The 23,165-nt window shown below is 40.8% G+C and overlaps 1 long non-coding RNA gene across 1 annotated transcript; it reads left to right on the forward strand.

Annotated features, from left to right (window-relative positions):
- The first annotated feature begins 130 nt into the window (after positions 1-130).
- On the forward strand, positions 131-10,610 carry LOC130169834 (uncharacterized). The gene is made up of 2 exons (XR_008827897.1): positions 131-699; positions 9,845-10,610. It is a non-coding gene; the product is annotated as an uncharacterized LOC130169834 (long non-coding RNA).
- The last annotated feature ends 12,555 nt before the right edge of the window (positions 10,611-23,165 follow it).

The following is a 23,165-nucleotide window of genomic DNA, read 5'->3' on the forward strand; positions in this document are numbered from 1 at the left end:
GAAATTCATATGGATTATAATGTATTACATGATCACGCAGTAGCCTGTTGATAGTAACTGCACTGGGCAGGGCCTTTAGATGCAGATTTCTTATTTTCTAATAAAACTGAATTTCATTATTATTTCTTTCTCCTTTCTTCTTTGACACTGAACGTTGTGATATAAACAGCGTAGACTCATAAGCCTGCAGTGCAAACAGTATCTCTCCGTTTCAAGCCAACACGGTTGATGCACCAGCACGGCAAATAGGTCATGTCTCCATTGTTATTAAACTCCTGAAATATTTTATAAAAAACATTTTTAGCGCATGAAAAGCATTTGCCAGAGAACATGCGCCTCGTATTCAAAACCACCCTCCTGATTTCTGTAAAAGATAGACAGGAACATGGGCAGGATGTTTATACAGCAAAATGTAAACATTTTCCCTGGCCTTCTTTAAATAAAAAATCAAGCAAAAGCCCCGTTAGATCAGCTAATACTCAATCTGATGCGATATGCCCGTCTGTTCGCAGCGTCTTGTGTAGATACTGGACTTTTTTTTACACATGAATATTGTTTGTGTAATGCAGTCATAATATTTACGCAGGGACGCAGGAGGAGTGAACACCGGACTGCCGAGCTTTGAGCACAGAAACCCGGACTGGGACTTGAGATCGACTCCTGCCGGCAGTTTTACCATCGAATGATCCAGGAATTACAGTAAGGTGGATTTAACACTTTTTCAGTCGCAATATCAGCAGCAGAACTGTGGTCGCTTTAGTTCAGTGCCACATTGGAAAATCTGAGATGCTCAGTTTGTTTAATGTGACATGATACCTTTATAGGATAATTAGAGCAGCGAAGCCTAAATTATGCCTCAAAGCTCTGCAGAATGTTTTTGCTTTAACTAAATTGTAATTCACTCATGAGAGCATGCGCACCGGTTTGTTTATCTGTTTGTGTTTCCAAAGTCGAAAAGCTTAGTTTTAGCTCGATTTACTGGCTTTTCTACAGCTGTGCGCGAGAGCTACTGAAAGACGATCAGTCCATAACCCAAAACTGTTGACAGTAGGTTGCTTATTGTTCCCTGGAGATCTCGATAGCTGCTGCCTGCAACCTTTTGCCTCTCCGTGGGTTCTGTTAGATGAGCTTGCTGTGCTTTTGATCTCTGCCGGCGTTACTGTTTCCAGTGGATGCCTATGATGGCTGTCTGTTTTCACACTGTGGAATATAATACCGGAGGAAATAGTGGATGAGCAACTTTGCAGATTTTGGCCTGTGCGTAAAACCAGAGAATGTTTGGCGACTTCATTCTCCGTGCGTAAAACTCCTGTATTATTTTTGCGTAAAATAATGCGACAGCAATTTTAAGGAAGCACATTTAAATCAAATGTCAAGTAACAGAAATACCAGATGGTTTATTGATGTTTACCGGAACTGTCTAGTCCCAAAACGCAAATGGATGACTTTCTTTGTTTCATCCACAGAGGAAGCGAGAAAACAATTCACTGTCAAATTGTCTTTGTTAACCCAAAGGTGACAGACGTGCCACTGTTATTTTTTTGCTGTTGCAGGGGAGATTTAAAGCCATGGATAAATGAATGTAGGTATTGTTTTAACCAGTGCCTGCTCGGCCACTCGCCTGGAGTGAGGGCCACACATTTATCAGCGCAAGGGACCACCCAGCGCGCACCACTGGCAGGCGCGCTCCCGTCCTCCCTCTGCCCACTGCATTTAATTACCGCTGATGACTTCATTCCATTAAGGCGCTTTTTTTTTCTTCTCACAAGCTCATTCGCCCCGTGCCATGTTATTCTTTCTTTGTTATTTATAGATCTGTATATTTTTTAACTTGCATGTCCATCCAAAGTGTCTGCAATGTTTATGCAAACCATCAGTGTTGGACGGTGATGCGCTACTCCCTGCTGCATTCTTCTTTCTTCAGTAAAAAACAGCAAAATCTGTTATTTTAATGTTATTTTTATGTTATTTCCCACACTGTTGAATGTTGAATGGTCGTATTTCAGCAATCGAAATTAACAGGTATTCTCCTAATATCATAATATACTTGCATCAACAAAAAAATGAAAGAGAAAATGTTTTCCAATGGATATGTCCACATTTTAAAACATTTTTGCTCCTTCACAAATTTAAAACATTTTGTTCCTCCCATGTAAAGGATGCCATCAGAGCATCAGATTATGTTCATCATTACTGAGGCTTGAGTCCCGAGGTCAGAGCTTCCCTGTTGCTCCATCGCAGACGAAGTCATGCACTTTTCCATGACGTCCCATCATGAAATATTTGACAGCGCTGCATCCTCAGGAATGCTCGGCCACTTAGGTGGAGGTACACCGCAGAGTGCAACAGTCCTGACAGGCTTTCCGGGCCGTCTTACCGTTATTTAGTGCACTCAAACCAGCGTGGGACCCCTCAAAATCACGTTGTTGCAATATTCTGCAGGACTGTACACATACATGTTTTCTTATTGGTTACATTTTTACTCCAGCCTTATACAATGCTGGCACCCCACGTCAACACGCCAAAATACATATAATTTAGGCCTTTTTTTTCCCTCGTAGGCCTGTAATCTGAACATCATTGTATTTCAGTCTTTCCAGTACAGGCTACATTCTGAGTTTCTCTTGCAAGGATTAATTTCATATTTGTACATTAAGATCTTATTGATATCACAGGCTTTGTTCTTCCAGAGCCTACAAAACTACAATGTGCTGCTTCATCAGAGCAAGTCAGGACACAGGTAACTTCAAAGTTATTGCTCATTCATGCCAATTGGGCGAATACACCCGGCGGATTATAGATCCAGCAGCTGCATCGGTGAGCAGTGGGCCTATAATTTGATTTGGTCTCACAGCAGCAGATTAAACCGTTGGGGAGATGAGGCACGATCCAAAGCGATTCTGAGAATTTTAAGTGTCAAACTCAGATTACATTTTATTTACAAACGATCATCTTGTGAGAAACAAACCAGCTCCCCTCCTCAGTGGTGAGAGAGGGCCGCAGAGGGTCACCGAGAGGCCGCATTGACTTTGTTTGGAGGCCAGTGCCACAGAGTGATCGATCAACTGGTCGTAAGTTCATCTGACTTGAACTTGAAGTTTCAAAGCAAGCTCTAAAAAAAAAAGAAAAAAAAAAGATTAATTATATTGTGAATATTTAAACGTGTCAGTCACACAAGTAACTTATTCCGCACCCTTCTGATGTTATTAGTTAAAACGCCTGTCTTAAACAATCTGGAGAGAAAAAAATTAAAACATTTTTTATTAATATTATTTCAAACAGATGAATATTAAAGTATTCGTTTAAAAACACGCCATAAAGATTAAAAAGTGGAAATTCAAACATAACATAGTAGCTTATGTTCATAAGAATTACAAACGGTCAGAGAGCCTGCAACTGATTTGGAGTTTGATAGTAGAATCGATTTTTATATAATAACATACACATATGTCTGATTTGATTTATGCTACTTTATTTTTTCACCTTTATATCGGACTAAAATAGTGAAGGACTAGCATGTAAACAATGTAAACAACAATCTGTATTGTGCACATACAAGTTGCAGGCTGTCAGTTTTACACAGAAGATAAAAAAAAGAGCGTTTTTAGAAAACAAACCTGTGCTGCTGGTTTATCTCGTCTTCATATTATAGGGATTCTGAAATAAATAAATATGATGTTTATGAATAATTTAACTCTTATTTTGATTAATATTGATCGCATAAATTAAAATTGTATTAAGAAAATAATAATCTTATGTAGACTAGATATCTGAAATCATTTTTATCAGTCGGTATTTCAAGTGTAAACAAGACGTTTTAGTGTCTCCGATTTTTTTGTCCAACAAATTATTTTGAGATGCATCCTAATTGGTTTCCTGGCTCTTCGTCTCTGTAGTGTCGCCTGCAGTTCACTCAACATTGTCGCTTTAATTGAAAACAGTGTAATGTCGAGGTGGGTACCCCCTGATCACTTTCCCTGCGCTGTAGGTGGCCGTGTATATTTTCGTTTTAAGTAGTGTTTATGTGAAGGAGAAAGGACGGGATTGCTAGCAGACCGCTGATTGCACGCACCGGGCCGCTGCATGGATGTGAAGTGTGTTTGATAGGCACCACCCTCTCCAGTAATCAGCTGCAGCAGCACTGCGCTATGACTTTTTAATTTTCTTGCCGAGATGTCTGCCCCGTGCCTTGCTGCGTGTGTAAAGGCGCAAAGTAAATTAGTTCCTCCTCTCAGAATCCCTTCCACGTTGATTAGTTACTTAATATTAATTTCACAGCATAGAGATGCCCATGTTTGGTGGCCTATGGAAGTATGCAAACTCATTCGAATTAGTCTGCAAACATCCGCACTACTGACGTGTCCTTGAGCACGGCACTGGCACCAACCAGCTACAGTATGTATTGGCACTACGGACCCTGCTGTTTAACTCAGTTCATATTTTCAGACCGTGCCTCGTGTCGCAGGTGTTGCAGTCTGAAGGGAATTGTAAGGTGTTCATTAATCTGATCCCCGACATGTATTTCATCGCTGTTATCTTCCGTTTCATTTTCATCTCTAAAAGGTCTCACACGTGATTCAAACAGATGATATATCCAGACACTGTCTTTGTAATTGAAGATAGAGACAGCTTGATATAATGTTAAATTATGATTAAAGTTGATTAAAGTTTAATAACGGACTTTATCACATAGAGCGGCTGATAACAACCTGTTATTATCATGGAAGTGAGATTTAAAAAAAAAATGGGCGTTTAAATTTTTTTTCCTAGAAATGTTTGTACTGGAGGTTTCGCACCTTTTTAATTTAAATTTACTACACGTATCAATGGCTACATTTTCTCTCTTTGATAATCCTTTCATACACTGCATTAAAAGCTAATATCTTTAATGTAATAATCAAACAGTTGGCTGGAGTCCCCAATGTTGTTTCCCATTGGTTGGTAGAAATCACGCGTGAAAACGCTCACCTGTCTGTCTGCGCTGCACACCTGCAGTAACAGGTATGCAAGGATCAGTAGCTATATTGATAATTGACAGTGTTTGATTATTGCAGACCTTTAATAAAATTGAATTCATGCTTGCACATTGAATGTATTTATTAGCGTTTATATCTGATATTTTCGGTTAGATAGCTCATTAGCATTTTCACAGCAGAGATAATAAAATTATCAGTGGAGTGTTTTAACCTGTAAGTCATCAGGTGTATTTGACATTTGTTTCTGGGATCATGGAGCAATCGACACAAAGTATTTTTTTTTTATTTTGTTACACACAACGCGCTACACAGAGAGCGCGAGCCATCATGCCAAAACACATGAGTCATTGACATTATTGTGAGAACCCCGGCCTCCTCAGGAAAACCTCACATGCCTTCCCGCAACAGTCTCTGGTGTACTATATTGTCAAATGAAAGATAACCCACTCAAATAGTCAGATTGCCTTTTTTTTTTTTTATTTCTGTAGCCTTCTGACTTGTTTGTCACATGTAAAAGCAGATTAGGTTCAATTTTCAAACTCGTCTCCGTTTGACAGCCTCATGTTGAAAAGCAAAACGTGCCTTTCAGACAATGAAGAAAGAAAAAAGGCATATGTAAAATTCTTTCTGGTTTATTTTGTGATCATAGGCAGTACCACATAATTTGACATGAAGGACAGCAGTGGGGAGGATTTGGCAGGTCTAGAGGTTTTACAAATTCCAAACTGTCCAAATGTGGTTAGCACTTGCAGGGAAAATCTTCCATAATTTTAAATACCTGTTTGCAGCAAATTGGTGTTTCAGCAAGGTGGCAAGCTGATCTTTGTGTAAAACAGGACAAAAAAACAGACATACAAAGCGTAGAGAAAAATATTAAAACAATAAAAATATGAGCTGATTTGAAGCTTAGATTTTCAAGGTTAATGCACAAAGAAAAAAAGTTTGTGGTTTCAATGTAGGATTTTGTAAGAATAGTTGACAGATGGTTTGTCTTTGTATTCAAGCCCAATTTATGGAATAATACAACAAAAATTATATAACAATATTTCTGATTTTTAAATTTTTTACAATGAAACAGACGCATGAGGATTTTAAGGATATGTGTTCTGGTTTATTATTCAGGTATATTAACATTCTAATATATTTATAAAAAAAAATATCAGACTTTGTCCGGGATAAAATGAGAAAGTCCAACTTGTTTCAACTGTTTGGTTAACAGAGTTAATGAAAGTTGTTGACACCAAGTTATTCTAACTAAATATTGAATGACAGTGTTTGACATCCCTTAAGTTTGTCGGTTTCCCTATGTTCCAGTGTAGTATTTTAGTGTTTGTGTGTGGTCTTCAAATCCAGTAAAGTGAGGAACGTGTATACACCGATCAGCGACAACATTAAACCCAGTTATCGGTTTTAATGTTTTGTAATGTTTAATGTAATTTTTTATAAAAGTACATTTAAATTTGCTGTTGAATATTCAAACTAGGATCCTGTTGGGTTGCTGAATGATTGTGTTACTCGTGTTTGAAGAATAATTAGGGATCATATTGAGCATTTATTTCTCCATGGGGTTTTTTGTTATGATGCTCTCATAATGTAGAATATATAAATGATCAGTAAAGTAAATTTGCAATTTAATATGGATTTAATTTATTATGTTAAACTTCATTACAAAGTTGCATTATTATCTTCGACGATTTTTGCCCGTGTGAAAGCATTCATGCTTTTTTTTTTTTTATCCCGGTGACCACCTCTGCAGATATCACGCATTCATGACAGCAGATGGGTATGGATGAAAACACACTGCACATTGCTATCCGCTCCCATATAAGGCCAAAAAACACAAAGAGATTTTCCTTTAGACGCTTCCTCGGCGCTCCGCATCACTGCTCCTCTCTGCTCTGCTGTGGCCTTTCTGAGAGGATTCAGTTCCACACTGTGTGTGGGAGCCTGTTTGGTGCCCCACCCTACAGCCCTGCACACCTCCCAGGGCCAGTCCATCATGGTCTGTCTGATGCAGGGAGAGACATCAATAATAAGAGCTGAAGCAGAAACCACAGTGGAGAACACAAAAGAGAGAGGGAGGGCAGGCGCAGGCCACAACCGGCTCTGCTGCAGGTTAGCTCCTTTGATACTGCCTTGATGGCAGTTTGATGGGTGCACATGGGGCGACATGGGTTTATATGTATGTGTTTACATGCATGTTTACATAATATCTATGGTGTTTACGCACAGCTCACCAACTCTTTTTTTCTTTACTCTGAAGGGGGATTTTCCTGTGGCAAGCTGCATCGGAAAAAGCAATTAAGAATTCCCAAACAGTACACCACAATGGGAGATATCATTTTGTGCAATGTGTGTTCCATGTCCCTCGCAGTTTTTGTCTGGAATGGGCTGGCTATTTTTAATCTGCACAGAACCGAACCCACCTACAGACAAACCACAAATTGAATGAAGGGGAGGGGGATGCGTGGGCATGGTAATTGTCTATTGTGGAGCTCAAACTCCTCTGTTCTGCCATAAACAGCTTTGGTAGTTCACAACTTGATACCCAGTGCTTCAGCCGGTTTGAAATGAGGGCATATCCTCATTGTCTGTGGGAACCCATAGCCAGGCCAGTGGTTGGAATCAGTCAGGAATGCTTTGGGATGGTAACTGGATTCGGTTGTAATGCCCAGCTCTCCACAGCGGAACACTAGGGTGGGAAAAAGGCCGAGAGCATTTCCTGAGTAGAGGGGGGTCCCAGCGAAGCATCACACGCATGGGCATCATGTGACAGTGATCCTGCCAGGTTTTAGCCTATGATCCCAAGTGGGGGGAGTTGAACAGTGGGGGAGCTGTGGGGGTTGAAGTGGGCAGTGCCAGGGAAAGAAAGCAGAGGACAGAGCGAGAATGAAAAGGATTCAGGGCTAGTTGACGGCTGAAGACATTAGTGCTGTAGTGTAGTGGTGTATGTTATTGTCTGTATCTGTATCTGTATGTTTATTTAACAAAATTTGAATTTATTCATGCCGGGCATGCACTGAAAGTTGTCTACGTGCCTCACTTTCTGTATTAATTGTATTTCTTCTGCCATTTTTACTCCTCATACACATATGTTTAAGTTTAGTGGCTCACAAAATATGCAAAATATCATAAATATTTTAACCATGTACCATATTGATCAAATGATAAAGCATGATTTGTATTAGAACTCCACCTTCAAAACAATTAAGGAAAAAGTGTAACCTGAGTTGACATATAATCTGTCAATGTTAATGGCCCAGTGGAAATGAATAATGGACAGCAGAAGATATTAACAATGGGAAAATATGTCAGAATAGCACTGGGCCATGTTGCATAATCTACTGTATAAACTGGAGGTTGGATATATAATCAGAGGAATATCAGATGAACAGAATGTGTCCATGATTTAAAAATGAGAGAGCTATCAACAAAAAACTCAATTTTGCATGAATTTTAGAGACAGCTCCTTCAGCTCATCAATTTCCCATCAAGTGTCAAAAATCTGGTCAAAACTGATGAAAAGTTATTGAGGTTGACTCTTGCGGAATGTCTGAATGCCTCAATTAAAACTCTCTACACCTCAGTGTTTTTAGCCTGAAGCCTATTTGTATGATTTTTGGCAGATCAACAACATGGAAAGTCATGCTGCTTTGGCTATTGGCAGTTCCTGTTTGCAATGTACAGACGACAATCACCTTAATTTGTACTTTTTTAAAATCTGATTTCTAAGTACATTTATGGACATTTAACCTCAATAGACACAACTATAAAGAGAGAACTCCACTGATTGCAGAAGGTTGTGCGTGTGGTGTGTTGTGTGTGTTTTGATTTGACTGAGTTATGACTGTGAGAGGAAGGGGTGTGACGTTTGTGGCAAACTGTGTCAACTGGGTGACAGAAAAAAACAGCCTAAAACAAATATTGCAAAAATAGAGATGCTGTGTCTGTTCAGGGCACATTCTCTAATCACATTCATGTTCATTCACATCCAAGAAAATCATGCTTCTGCAAAGGGAGCTGCATACTTGATACATACAACAAACCACATTGTAATGTCAATTCTACACAGTGGTGCAGCATATATTATTATGAAGGAAACTTATTTCCATTTGTCTGTCTCTGTGTTTTTTTGTCCGTGCACATGGCTGCATCGTGTGTACACGTCTTTGCGCTTTGTGCATGTGTTCATGTATCAGTGCATATGAGAATGTTGCTGACTAAATATTTGCGTGCGTGTGTGTGCATGTGTGTGTGTGTGTGTGTGTGTGTGTGTGCAGCTCTCTTTGGCTTGTGTAAATGTTGTGACGATCTTGGGAGGAATCTTACCCTATACTTGTCAAAGGGCTTTTTATTTCCACCTGCTACCGGCCTCTTTCCGTTGGTCTGCTCTATAACAATGGTACTGGGAAAGCTGTGGAGTGCAAAGTGATTGATGTTGGACTGTATTTGGATCCTTCTTCAGATTGGGGCCTGAAAGGAAGTGGCTATCCCTCCCTTCCACCCCGACTATACCCTGCAATAACGCAGGGCTCAGGAGGGCCGATCAGGACTTAGACATCACATTTTTATAAAATGCCAGTCGGCCCAAAAGACAATTTGGCAGGCGCATAAAACCAAGGTTTCATAACTTAGAAATCAATTTGCCAATTTATGCCACGCAAGTAAATCCAAGTTTATCCCCTCCATCTCGTCTCCAACCATCACTCTTTTTTTTGTCTGGGATGAAAAGAGATACCAGCTCATCACGACCGCATTCTTTCCATTTTGCTGAAGAGCGGTGTGGCAGCGAAGGTAATCTATCACCCAAATGGTCTGTCCTTCTCTCTCTCTATTTCTAACTGTGTTTCTCTTTCTCCTTCCTCTAGGCTGGAGTGGGCAGGCGTGCGGCTTTGGCCACAGGAAGCTGTGAATTATTTGGAGAATGGAAGATGTCTTATGGGGAGACATACTGGCCCCCCACCCACCCACTCACCACCTCAAAATGACCTCTGACCCCTTCATGTGTTTATATCAGACGGTGGAAGTGAGAAATAGTGATGAGTCACTCTGGCTGTGTGTTTACACTCCGGAGTCACGCAAGGAAGGAAATCAGCTACGGTCTGCTAAAAGTGGCGAGGTGACAGAGAATAGCTGCAGTCCCCGAGCGCTGCAGTGATTTACCTCTCGCAACCAGAATTTATTTCACATCATCTGTGCTGTGAAGACTTTCGAACCGACAGAAAACAGCAGCATTCAGTAGCGCTGTGGACTTATGTCGAGGCAAAGGCAACCCAGCAGCAAAATAAGTGGTAGTTACTAATGATGTACTGTACGTGCAAGTACAGTATGTGTGTCCATCTATTTCTATTTCAACTGATAAAACAGATGTAATAGGAAGGATGATTCATCAAGAAAATCATGCATAAATTGAATTTGAGGAAATTCTTGATGTATTGATGTCTTTCTAATCAAGGCAGGTAAAACACACATCACTGTCATAGAATGAAAACTTGTATCTCCACACATTAAATGTTTTTTCAGTTTGATGACTGTACATTTCACTGCCGGATTCATCTTGAAACATTTTCATAATGTTTCTCAGCTACAAGGAGAAAATCTATCTTGTTAATTTAAATTAAAAATTAAAATCTGCACTGATGGAATATAGTGTTTTATCATCATTAATGTACTATATTGACATGATTTAAAAATACTTTTTGAAATAATTTTCTTTTCATCCACAATTCAAATTCCTGGTCATGATCTCCTACAAAAGAAAAATAACAATTTCTAATATTTTGTGTCTGACATTGTGTCTATCAAAGGCATATCCCAAGTTGAACTAGGTTTAGGAAAAAAATCATATAATTATGATAATAGTCAATGTATAATTATGATGGTGGATTAAATTTAAGTGACAAGTGGATTTTATGAACGCAAGCCAGCGACAGTCAGCACCAATGTGATTAAGTGATACGTGTGTTTATGGAAAAGATTCTATAAAAATACCAAAACCACTGTAAAGTGAAGATGCTGCTTAGGTCTTTAAACACATCGCTTAAACTGTCTTGACATTCAATTTTCAGCATCTTCATCTTACACATCATGCAACTGTGCACTTTATGGCTTCAAACATAAAATATTATAATGTGCATTTGCCATTTGTGTTATAAAATATGTTTATGATATATGCGAATGACTGTTCTTACAGTATCATTGCTGCATGAACCACACTGGACACGTATTGCATTATGCTCTGCAGGACTTTATGTTCTATGTACTGTAAGGTGTGTTTACTGTGGCTTCGACCAGTGTTTCAAACATAGTGTCATTGTTGTCCTCCACACGGAGCGACTTCAGATTTCAGATTGCACAAGTGTTGTTTTCGAGAGACAGCTGCAGTTACTGCAGTTCTGCTCTGTAAATAAAAGTGACACTTTATTTCTTTCCCTCATTACATTGGTGCAAGTAACTTCATTGCTGACTGTAGCGGGTATCCTGTTACACACCCCCATACACACCGCCACAATGAGAGAGTCAGCAGCTCTTATTTTGGCTGATCTCTCCTGAATTGTAAGTCCTGTCAGGGGCTTTGATTGATAGTTGTGTTTATCACCATATTATTAAGTAATCAGGCTCACCACAGCTGGGCCTGAAGCTCCTTAATTCCAGCTAAAGCGCACAGCTTCATGCTAATTAAAGGTTTGGCGAAAGTGTTTATTTTTGTGAATTTTTAAAATATAGTTGTCTGTGTTTTTATGAGAGTGCGCTGATTGTTGCATTTGTATCCTCTGTGGAAAATTTAGTACCAACCTTTACTGTTGTATCTTCATCAGATCATGCACTGAATGCACAGTGTAAAAAACTTGCCTTTCAATAATGTACTGTTTTACATTACTGTAAAACCTGCAAAATGACAAATAACTTACTTACAATACAGTATATAAGATGAGAGGGTCAATCAGTCTATGTTGTGGGTATCAGCAGAGGTTTCTTCTCGCTTCGTTAATACAGCCTGCGGCAGGCTGCCTTTGTGTATTCTTCAGGTAAACACAGTCATGGCAAAGTGGACATGCTGCTGAGTGTGTCCTGACTGGAGACAGAGAGCACTGTGGCACTGTACTGACTGAGACACTGGCAGCTCTCTAGAGGCAGGGTTAATGTGATGAATGGCCATTTGGTAATGGGCCATGTATTAGGGTGAAATAGCTCTTTTAAAAGCCCGAGCTCGAGCCGTTGCTATGGGCAATTTGATTCAGGAATCATTCAGGTGGCAGATGTTTCATGTTGGATCAGTCAACTTTGTCTTGCTCTCTCTTTCAACTAAATGAAGGGAAAAAATTATTGTAAAACCTGCACATAGCAATCAAATGAAAATATAACTTCACACAGTCAGAAATATCAGTGATGCCTTTTTGTTTAAAAGTCTTATGAAATTTTAGGAACTGTGTAAATAAACCCGTTGATTCTTAAGCAAGCTGAAAAATGTGATCATATTATTTCTTTTTTCTATTTTCTACTTTGAGAAGTCTAGGTTTTCTCAAATGCCTGCAGCCCCCAGACTGTCTGTGCTTTCTGTTGAAACCACTCCAGTGTCAGCCAGGATGATACAGAACTTATCAATTAGTACCTGCAGTGCTAATTGTCCTTGCTGTACACAAGCTGGATTTGCAGTTTATTACAAAGACCTAAACTTGTTTGTCCTGTTCATTCAGGTTTAGGAATTTCACACATGACGTGAAAGGTGCATCTTCTCTCATACCACATAAAAATATGTATATGTTGCTGAAGAGGTTTAGAGGTGTTCACGCAATTATGAGGGTGTTTTATGCAATAATTGTCCCCATATTTTCCATTACTATGATGCTATAAACCTTTCATTTTTGTATGTTGCATATTGTAAAAAAAAAAAAAAAAAAAAAAAAAAAAATTTAATTTTCAGCTTGTTCATAATGTATTTGTTATTTTGGACAGATGTTAATCTTGGATTTAGTACCACATTTGTTTCCACATTTCAATCAATAAATTTCCACTTAATACAAGTTGGAAATGTTGTTGGTGCCTTTGCCCGTATTTCTCCTGCTCTAACCCGAACCTGCTTTAATTTGAGGTACTGAATATTTGCTTTGCTGGGTTTCGTCAGGAGTGTCAAATGAAATGGCGGCTCTGAGAATCTATTCGGTAGACGCCTTTTGTGTAGAAATGACGATGAAGCTAAACAAGGAGACTAACAAAATAATACTTTTAAAAAAGTTTCTTTTCTTTCACTTAACATTCCTCATACAAATTCTTTTATGCATGAAACCACTTTATTATAGTTAAATTTAGCTTCTTTAGTCTTGTTCTTTGCCAAATTCAAGTGAAGAACCACTTAAGGACTTCATGATGAGTTCTCTGTTTTTCTGTGGTGGCGTGCAGGATCATAAGATAAACATTGCCAGAAACAAATTCAGCAGTATTTAAGCTGTTGGTGGTCCTGTTGTTTACTTCAGTGTTATTAGTTTCCTCCAATGGGCTAGGGATCACTGTTCATACTGTCCAGCAATCTAAATAAGTAGACTCCACTACTGAATGATGCTTTACTTAATCAATAATGACCACTATGTGTGATATATATCTTAAATGCTGGCATTATCGCTGTTTGACCTCTGCTTATCCAAAAGTGGATTCACATTGGTTTATCAGTAATTCTGAAAAAGGTCATGTGAACCAGAGGAGCTCAAATATGCTTAAAAAATTCCATCTGAATTTCCCCATTTGGAAAAAAAAGTGGAAATGATCAGTGTGTGTTTACACTGTTGTCTCTTATGGCAGCATTTGGACATTTTATTGGTTTTACACTATAGAGATGGAAAAAAATTAAAAGTGAATCAAGGCATTGCAGAAGTTGTGTCTTCTTGGTAAGTGGATAGGCTTCATTAGCCATGTTTTAGCAAGGAGAAAAAAAGTTCATTTGGCCTCAACACAGGAGCCTCTGAAGCATTTTTCTCAGATTTGGATGGTTTTGAATTTCCTTTCTTGCTTACTATCACTTCTGCCTTTAGTATTTAACAGATAGTGACAGACACTGAAGAAGTAAACCTTCAGGGATCCCTGGTGGCCAAATTAATGTGTGGATAACCAAAGGCAGTGATATGCCATTTCTCTGTGTCCAGAGAGCCTTTTCACAGGTGTTGGTAAGGACAGACAGATGGACAGACAGACAGCCACATGGTTCCACTTTGACGTCTGCTAATTCTAGGGAATCAATCCTAAATGACACCTATGGGATACACAGAGTGGATTTCCCTCTGATGCAGATTGGTGGTGGTTTGCAGATGAAAGACAGTAAAATAAATAAAGCTGTGGCGAGCAGGCAGAGCTCTTCTGTCCGCACAGTACAACCATAATGGGATACATACTGACATGAGGGAAGAAGTGGAGGCCTGCTCCTGTTTTCACCACTGTTGCCATAGAAATGCTGATGGACTACTGCTGGTAGTCCTGAATATTTTTGTTGACATTTGTTGTGAAAAATATTCAGATTTTTTTTTTTTCTCATTTCACATAGTAATAGAAAGTTACCTAACAAGTGGAATAATAGTGATTAGCAGGAAGCAGCTCTGTTCCTTGTCACCCACCCTGCCTGCTGGCCACTGCTGCTGATACTGTTTTAATCCTGAAACACACCATTAAATCAAACTCAGCGGTATCAAATGACTTTTTAACCTGCCCCAATCAATCTTTTCATCAGCTGCAGTGTCTGCGGTCGGCCTGGAGTAAGAATAGTAATGGTAAGACAATACTGGCTTGTCTCATCCTGGCTGGGATCATGCCTGATACTCCTACAAGTTATACTGACCTCCTATTCGCCGCAGTGCCAGAGCAACTTTATGTTGTGCAACGTTGCAAAGTTTGTTGAGAAGCACTTCCAAGTTTCTCTGCCCACTCAAAATGTGTTTTCCTTATTGCAGCAGCAATGTTTGGATGCTTGACCATCACTGTGCAGATTGATGAACGAGTTTGACACTATGAAAGCGGTTTTTAAATTCATTACTGAAGGGGGAAAGTTTCTTTGTGCTCACCTTAAATCTCACTCGTATGTACCAGCATGATTTTTGTGACATCACAGTTAGCTTGGAACCCACCCATTGTCTAGTATACATCTTTCACATGTGATCTTCTACATGACATGATGCATGCATTGCACATAAATGGACTTATCAGCGCAGTAGGAGACATCACGTTCGACAGTGAAACTTTGTATAAGATCAATATTTGCACATGCATGATTAAATAATGGAGAAGGAGTAGATATAGTGTAAGAGGCTAATTGAACATTTTTATGGACAAACCATTTCAGACACAAATTATTATTCCAACCAGATTTTCCTTTTTTTTAATATATATTAAAATGTTTCTGGAGGGGATAAAATAAAAAGTGACTGTTTTTTCTTAAAAAGGTAAAGGCAGATAACCAACTGGCTCACTTATTGGCTCACAATAATTAATGCTGATTGAGAGGCGCACCAATGCACTTAAAATGGGGCCATTATCAAAGTTTTGTCACTGGTGCCACTGAGGTGATTTATTCAGATTCTGGTCGACTCCCGTCTGATGCAATTTAACAAATCGCAGCCTGAGGTCTGGCGAACCCCACACCACACTCATCTCTGTCCCCCTCGCTGACCCCCACACAGCTCAGTGTGACTGCGTGTAGCACCCAACACAGATATCAGCCAGGGGCCGTTTTCTAAAGCTCAACTGACCAGATGTCAAGCCACGCTGCCCCCTAGACTCCCAGCAACTGCATTAGGAATTAAAGCCAATTTGACAGCCACATTCTGGACAAATGATATAAAATAAAGTATATGATGTAAAGTATGTGAAGGCTGTGCTATGTGTTTTCAATCTTCACATAAAGAGCGTATTTCCAAGCGAGTCATAATTTAGTTTCCAGCAGACTCACCTCTTCACTCACAAGAAATACCTGTGTGCTGAGCAGAGCTGTGAGTTTTCGTTATGATTAAGGGGTCTGTGACCACCAGCAGTGCCGTGTGACCCAGGGGCTCAGGGTGATAAGACCTCCATAACTCTACTTTATCCCCCTGCTCATTATCAACCTCAATCCCAGATCTGCCCTGAGCCCCCGGGCCACAGCGGGGGGACAGGGAGCTCTCCACCTTCCACTGCCCTCTGCAGCCTGAAGATTACCAGGGAGACACACAGACTGAGTTTAACTAAGTCCAAACACTTGACAGCTTCTTTCTACGGGGCAGACGGTTAAATATTCTGTAGTGAAAGAAGAAGGACTCTTCAGGTTATAGACTCCTGATTGGCAAGGAGGTAATTTATTAAGATTAAAAATGACACATTTATATCCATTTTATTCTGATTGGGATTTTAGTTTTTATTTTGCATTAGTCCTTCACATCTGAGAACAAATCCTCAAACCAGTTTAACAGTCATATATTTCCTAAGTATGAAAAGTTGAATCATACTCTGACCAGCAGTGCTATTCAGGCTGTCAGGTTGTCGGCCAGGACTGTTGCACTCCCCAATTTTGGCTTTTTGGAGGGAAACTTACAGCAATCAGTAGCTAAGGCCAAGGAGATGTGTGAATATATGAATAGAGGAGATTTTCTTTTAACCTCATGCTGTTATTCCTGGCCTCCAGTATCTTCCGCATGGCCACGTATTTTTCATCACTTTCTTTGAGCGGCAAAACACTGGACTGTTTTCATTTGTTTTACTTTCAAGTCTCTGTAAGAGGGTTTTTATAAAATGAACTACTGTCCCACCAGTGGAATATGATTAATGTCTTCCATGTTGACCAAAGAATAATTATGTGGTGCTCTTTTAAATTACTTGTTAAAATGTCTCCTGATTGCGATACATTAGTGTTTGTGTGTTTTCTCCATATACAGGTTTGGATTGTATACAGGTTGCATCCTAAACTACGCCGTGTTCTGTGCTTTATTTTTCAAAGTAACTGATATCCTAGATGCATAAGATTTTGTTCTCTCTGAATACTGTGTGTCTTTTTTGCTCAGCCTGAACATTTCCTTCAGCTATTCAACTGCTTGTTTATGCATCCATGTTTATGCATGTGTGAAGGGAAGTTCATTACAGCATGTGTGCTTTTCTCTCTCTCTCTCTTTCTCTCTCTCTCGCTCTCTGTGTGTGTGTGTGTGTGTGTGTGTATGTGTGAATGCGTTTTATATTTGGTATGAGGAGTGTGTTTCATAACAATCACTTGCATACTCTCAGCCTGATAACCATGCTAACATTTATGACAAGGAGACTATAATCTGATTCTATTAAATGTCACCAAAACAGCTGCAAAATGTAGTAGTGAAAACTTTTTTTATGTTTTGAAATATCTATAATATATGTTTATTTTTAGTTTTATAGTCAACACGTTTTGTGGTAGAGAAAGTTGTATTCCTTTATGTATACATGTTGTTGTGTGAAAAGAATGAAAGTTCAAGTGAAAACAGTCGGCTTGTTGATCATCAAAGAGGTGTTACAAACTGTTGTAGCATTAAATATTCATGAAAATATATAATGCATAAGGTTTTAATTTCTAAACAGTTAAAGCATCAGAGAGAGAAGATTATTTTTAGACTGCTTTCCTCTGGGGGCTGTAGAGTAACCAGACATTTTCAGAACAATATGAAAAACTGTGTCTTCCGCTATGATGTTTTAATTGTGAAAGTAGAATGAATAGACTCACTGTTGTTAATAACCAGGTTGCTCAGTCTTAGGATGTGGTTATTTTACGGTTTGCACTTATATTTACTGAAGAGACAATGTCAGTCTATCTGTCAGAGAGAGACGTGTAATTGGAGGAGGCTTACTAGAAAGAGCTTGGCAGGCACTGCAGAGCAAAGTAAAACCCTGGACAATATTCCTGCTTCGTGCCTGAAAATCAATAACCCAGACCCTGGTGGTGAACGCACGCGAGACAGACCCCACACAGCGATGAGCTTTTCCCCGTCCACTCCCCCTCATGCCCCTCGATCTTCCCTTCCTCCCCATTATGCCAGAAACCCCAAACTCAGCTGTGTCCGCCCAGTGTTGGGTAAAACCCCCTTCACATCCCTCTCTTTTTCTACTTTTTTTTTTAAATTATTTTTTCTGTTTCTCAGTTTATGTCTTTCTCTTCTCATTTACCGCTCTCTGCAGCAAGCTGCGCTGCAGAACACCAGTGAAGGACAGCTGTAAAATGATTCGTCATCTGGCTGACCTTTACAAAACGCATGCTCGTGAGTGCATATGTAAGAGAGGCAAGCAAAGAGCAGGGAGGGGGGCGGAGGAGTGCAAATTTTCTTGTTTTAATTTCTCAATTGGCTCTTAACCAGGGGTCAAAGGTTGGCTTAGCACAACAGCTCTGACAAGATAAGCACCTGTTTTTCTGCTGGTAGAGGCCAGAGTTATCCTATTACCCTCAATATGTAAACCTCTCAAAGGACCTGTACACACATGCATAAATACTGACATAAATATGGGAAAACACCACGGCTGCTCTCTCAGGGAAAACACTAACACTGTCAACACCTTCTACCCCCGTAACTTCAGACACATCCAGCATTACCTGACAACAAGCTCCTCATCAAGAGCTTTGTTTTGAGCTGCGTTTGATCCTTTGTTTATCTCGTTAGTAGAAAATCTGTAATTGAATGTTTCAGGATGCTCATTACTCTTCACGAGTTCAGAGAAGGTGCTTTATATAAAAAGGTGCTGGCACGGATACCTCTGTGGGCACGCAGCGCTTTGGGTTGGCATTGCCGTATTTTTAGACAGTAAATAGGCACAGAGAAACCACCTTTCTCTGCCGCATTTTAGCACCAGTAATTTGGCCCACCCCTTGTTTATCCTCCCTTAGGCCTGCCTGATCTTTTTGTTTTTCTGCTGGTGAATGATGAGGGGGTCACCAGGACAGACTCACAGAGGCTTAAGAACACAGATATCCTCCTACATCTGAACAGTATATTTTCTCCATCCCCTCCATGCAAATCCATCACAGTGGGACAGGGCTAATTTCAGTAAATTAAAGTTAGGGCTAATCAGACAGTACCAGCTGCTGCACGTGGAACAGTAGGCACGGCCTTGGCCCTGAACCGAACAGCTATACAAAGCTGAAGTGAATGATTTCAGTGTCTGACCGTGTCTTTCAGAGCAACGTTGGAGATGGAGGCAGTTTCCACTTACTGGAGCTAATGATGCCTAATCTGTCTATCTTCTGGGGTGCTCAGAAGTCTCATTAGACTGAAGCTGGGTTGTACTGGCATGTTATATTTTCACACTTTTTTGAGATGAGGTTAGCCAAAACCCCCCAAAGCCCCAAAACCCGAGAGACAGAGCGAGGTACAGGCTGCTGAGGTGAAACTTGTCAACATGCTGCAGTGAAGACAAGCGGTCATTAAAGTGTCAGGAAGATGTCAGAGCTCTCTCTCTCTCTCCCTCTCACCCTGTGGATTTTTCTCTTCTTCAGATTGCTGTTTTTATAGAAACTGATCATTAAGTGCAATACGTTTCCTGAGATGAAAAGAGAGCCTGGAGATTCAGCAGCTATCTGTGTTGTAAACAGGCTACTCTGTCTGCCCCTGCGCAGTTAATGAAGGAGTTTTCTTATGTGATGTATTTGTTTTCATTTTCATTTCCATTCATATGTCACTGTTTCTAATAATTTCACTTGTGCTGAGCATCTGCACGTTTCTACTGAGCCAACGAGGTCACTGTGTGTGTGGTACAGTTGCCAGAGAGCAACTGTGTGTAGCTGACAGGCAGCACTGTTAATCCATACACGAGCAAGGGGTCATATTGCTCAGGGGGTGTATGCGTTTTTTATGCCAGGGGTGTATGCACTGTACTCGCCATTGTGTGTTTGCGTGCGTGTAAGTGTCTTGCTTCACCATTCGTTGTTAATTAGGTATGGTGATGTGAGTATGTTGCAGGCTCGCATGATCAAATGCAGTGTGGTGAATGTGAAACCGTACAGGGACCAGAAGAAGCAGTCACGAAAGCCTGGTCTTGGCAGTTGGCGTGTGTGTGTGTGTGTGTGTGTATGTGTGTGTGTGTGTGAGCGAGTGAGCACCGTCACTCCAATCCTGGCGGGAATCTCTGGACGCTGTGGCCTTTCACTAAGCCCGGGCTTTCTGCTGTATTAATCACCCTCTGCAAAGTCTGATTTCTTGGCCTCGCACACCGAATCTGAGGCCTTGACACTCGACTCTGCTCTCCGTGCTGTCCGTGAGCATCGAGTCAGCATGCTTTCCCACAGCATGTGGTTTCAGATGTGTGCGAATGCATGAGAAGGAAACTGGAGAGATCTGACATGTGTACGGTTGAAGGAGAGTGGAGCACAGGGGGAGGAGGTGGAGGTGGAGAGGGGGAGGAGAGGTGAGGAGGGGCTGCTTACATGCATCTGTGTGCAACAACCAAAACTGGCAGCACTGATAAGAAGGGTCGATCCAAATAAATGGGGGTCAACGCTGGAGTGGTGTAGTAGGGATCCAGTCTGGGTAGGAGAGGCACTCTGGGGCACAGGGGTCCCACAGGTCACTGAATCACACAGACAGGGTGTGTAGCCTTACATTGTTCTGAGGCAGCCTGGCTGTATGAATGACGGTGTGTCACCATGAAAACACTTTCTCACAATTGTCTGTAAGAATGTGTGTGCTCATGAATTTTGCACTCATGTATGCTACAGCTTACCCCTCGAGCCTCGGACTGACAGATGATATATATGTAGATGTTTAATTTAGAAGTAAAGAGAAGTACAGTCATTAAACATGACTTACACCTTAAACCATCTCACAAGGAAGAATAATAGTACTTTATTCTTTATTTATGTTTGCAATTTATTTAACTAATGGTGTCACTCTGTTTCTCCGTATTGTAATTTTACCATGTTGTTATTTCTACCAACTACGTACATACATCTGGGGGATCCCTCCACTGTTTCTCTTCTGGACTGGGGTGGAGTGGGTCCTTTTGAAGTTGTCATGTGCTGTACAGCCCTTGCTGCAAATGTGTGATTTGGGGGCTATGTATAACATTTACTTAAGGTTACTGTTCAGATGTATGCACTTTGGAACAGGCCTCTAACTGGTTCCACTCCCTTGTTTGTATAGCTCGTGGAGCTGGAGGGACCAGGGATGCAAGCGAAGTGTGTGAGTGAACCTTCACACCACCACTGCATCTTCTTTAATGGATGGATGACCAACCTCATGCATGAGTTTCTTGCTGATTCCCTCTCACACATGGCAAAAAAAGCAAGCTGATTCTTTAAGTCCGGACAGAACTTCAGTTAAATACTATAAATAGAAATATTCAACTTCAATCTAGACAGAATAACACAATCAGTTTGGTGTTTGAGCATTTTTCCTCGGCATCACACTGTCATTAAGAGTTGCAGCTGGTTTTTCACAAGATATGTGAACCCTAACTGTGTTAGTTTGACTTTTGATTCCCCAAACCTTCCTGCTGAGGCTGCTACTTTTAGGACCATAAAATAAAAACACTGAAGTGTAATCTGTTCAAATAGCTGACAAATGTTGTTTTCTTTTGTTTGCGCAGGGCAAGAAGAGGCAGTGTGGTAATACTGTGAAATGAGATGTAATTATTTAATTCTCTAGCCCTCTGCTGCTCTACAGAGATGCTCTTTGTGTGTGTTTGAGTGTATGTGTGTGTTGTGTGTGTGATCTTCTGTCTGGGTTGGCAGTGCCAGTTTAATGACCTAGAGCTCCCCAGTCTTAAGCCCGGGCTATTAAACCCCCGTGCCTCTCACACAGAGCCTTTGCTTGAGTGCTCTTGTTACTGGGGGGAATCTGTCAGTGTGACGCAGCACTGGTTTGTCTTGGCGGCTACTCCACTGCTATGGGATACAGATGTTAACGGTCTGTATGTGTTTCCCAATTAAAGCATTAATCCAAATCAACCCAAATGATCGCACGCGGCGTAACGACGACCAGGGAGGCCCCTCTTACTCTCTTTCTACTTCTCTTTCCTACTCTCCCTCTCTGTCCTCCCTTTCTTTCTTCTTAAATGTCCATCTTTTCTCACCCTGTGGCCTCTTTAATTGTCTCCATCACCTCTTCAGTTCATCAGTGTAATCCACCCCCTCCCCTCCCTCTCCTCCCCCTGTGATTACTCACACTGCATTCCTTCAGCATGCATCAAAGCAGCCAATGCTAAATGTGGAAAAAGTGAATGTGGAGAAGAGGAAGACAATAGCGCAATGAGGCTCCGCTCTGTCGACCATTTCATTTTTCCACTATTTTCTAAGATTCAAATGTGTTTATTTTCCTCTCTCTGCAGCAGCTATGGTATACTGTATATTACACAACTATAGGAGGCATGTAATTTAACACAATGACAGATTTCAAGCCTCTCAATGAAAGCCTTTAATTCAGACGGATAACACGACTTTTAAGGGCATTGCAAACTCTCATGGTAATGTCTGGGTGCAAGCGCGTACGCAGACCAACAGTCCACCCACCCACCCACACACTGATGTGCACTCTCACACATGCTCAGATTCCAAACATCCTGCTGCAGCTAACACTAACTCATCGTGTGTACAAACAAAATGTCCTGATGAAGCAGGACTCGCTTTGCAAAGTGACACCCACCTGCACAGGTCAAACAGTTCACAAGTTAGTGGCCTCACAGATATGTTTGCACGCCAAACACTTGTACAGTCATGACCCAGCTCTCATTGAAAACCTTTTCGCTCTCACCTAACATACGCATGCACGCACGCACGTACGCACGCACGCACACACAGACACATACACATATACTGTAGTGCTTCTCCACTGGCACATGTAGCACATACTCCCACTTCAAACATGTTTGAGTGTATTCACAGAGCCAAGCAGGCTTAAAAATGGCCAGATATAGAGAAATTCTGAGTAAACAGTCAAAATATGGCTTCAGGCAGGGAGGGGATGAGCTCCATCTGGAGAGGCTGATGCCAGATACGCATAAGTGTGTGCATGTGTGTGTGTGTGTGTTTGCTCATGTACAATGACAGTTCTGAAGATGAAGATGTCAATGTCCCACTGTATGTATCTGCATTGTGGGGCGTCTGTATGTGTGTGTTCCCCTGTCGTCCCAAACCAAACACAGTTAACAGTAGCCTGCTGTCATAACACACTGCCATTCTACAATGGAGGCCGCTGTTCATTCTAAACAGGCAGAGGGGAAAGGAGAGGCAGA

The sequence above is a fragment of the Seriola aureovittata genome, chromosome 1 (assembly GCF_021018895.1).
Source record: "Seriola aureovittata isolate HTS-2021-v1 ecotype China chromosome 1, ASM2101889v1, whole genome shotgun sequence".
NCBI classification, from domain to species: Eukaryota; Metazoa; Chordata; class Actinopteri; order Carangiformes; family Carangidae; genus Seriola; species Seriola aureovittata.